Here is a 1,902-nt window from a genome sequence, read left to right as displayed (position 1 = left end):
CTGGTTTTTTTCTTCTTTTTTCCTATAGATATTGTTCTTTTTCACTCAGTTTAAAACTATCTATGCTGTAAAAATATTCTTTTGTAATATTTTCCTATATTTAAATATTGGGATTTTGCCTGTGCTTAAGGATTTCCAATCAATCAATTTATTTAAAATCCTAAATATAAAAATGTAACATGTTTTATGATTATTTTACATTTTTAAATAATGTCTTTGGGATATTAGTCGCTATAGAAATGTTAAACAAACTAATTAATCATTCATCTGTGGAGTCTAGTCATTAAAATTATGAACTTTTTACTAAATGTTTTTGAATTCTGAGGTAGTTATAATGTTACAGGTTTTTAATCTAATCCGCAGTAATTTCATATATACATAAAAGTATTGTGTACAACATTTACCGCATGTTTTCAACTAATCATGAAGTTACAAACATTTATTTTATTTTTGTTACACTATTTTTAGTACTGTAAAATTTATGTATGTAAATAACATAAAATAAAACTGATCAGAACTTAGTGAATTTCAGGGTTATTATAAATTTATTATTTCAGTCCAGTAGAGGGAGCAAATTTATTTTGTGTATTTTTTAAATATATTTTCTTTATATAATGTCAATTTTCAACAGAATGCAGGAAGTGAAGTCTAAAATTATATGAATAGCTTAATTCTAATCTCTTAATTATTATTCAAGATTATAATTGGACAAGATTTTATTTTTAACAGTGATGATTTTGCATTACTGAGATTTAAATATTATTTAGTTAATTTTGAAGTATTTATCCATTTAATTATTATAATTAAATTAATTTCTAGAAACCAAAACATAATTTATTTAATGTGCATTTCTAAATATTATTATATCATTAACAGGCATCAGATGTTATCATGATAATTTTAAGGTTAGGGTTAATTAGGAATAATATAGACATAGCTTGCTAAGTGTTGCTTTGGATAACCATATAAAGAAAAAAAGCCTATAACCGCCTATTTCAAACACTGTATGTGCCTAAATAATAATAAAAAAAATATGCAAATATTTGTAGAAATTTATGGTAGTGCATGACAAATAGATGTTTACTTATTATTACAGCCTCATTATTTAAATGGCACCAAGGTTGTCACTAAGTTTAAATTAAGACAAATTTAAGAACTTACATATCAGACTTATTTGCTTCTCTTAGACAGTTTATGGCCTGCTATTTCTATAGTTGCTTTTAATAAAAGACCATAAGCATTTTCTAATCTGAGGGAGTTCTGCCATGCAGTGCTTAAACTTATAACTATAAAACTACCTAATTATCCATTTTGTTAATAAACTGCAACCTTACTCAAAGTTCTTATGACGGATGGACTGTATATGCCTGTGGTTAAGATTGCCAGCTGTTTAGCGATGGTTTAATAATGGGAGCTTTAATAGTAAGGAAATACCAACAACTATTTATACAAACTAAAGCAGCAATATTTATTTTCCTACTACTTTATCTCGAATAGTAAATAAAATATCCCCTTTTTTAAATTATTGCATAGACAGGTTCAAATACCTTTTTATATACAGAGAGTATTTATACATTTTTAGAACGATTTCGGTGCCGTTTATTTAATGTTTAAAATGTACTTGTAACCTGTTTTCTGGGCTGTAAGTCTGCATCATCAATTTGATATAAAAGCTTTTTAAAAAATTTTCCTGGGTATTGATTCCATTTCTGTTTCACAACTTTGTCCAGTAGTCGTGGTGGATTTGCAATCCCACTAGCGGCAACGTTGCTGAACACTGGTAGTTCGACCTGTGATCGAATTTCGGCGAACGGGGCTGCATTTTTGGTTTTCGTGGTTTTCTGCATATGTAACGGAGATACCAACCAGTTTCACTTAAAAAGTCCTCCACGGAGGCATCCC

Source organism: Stegodyphus dumicola, chromosome 3 (assembly GCF_044657685.1).
Source record: "Stegodyphus dumicola isolate Sdum_Otavi_A_Nest chromosome 3, ASM4465768v1".
Lineage (NCBI taxonomy): Eukaryota > Metazoa > Arthropoda > Arachnida > Araneae > Eresidae > Stegodyphus > Stegodyphus dumicola.
Note: the sequence above shows the minus strand (reverse complement) of the source record.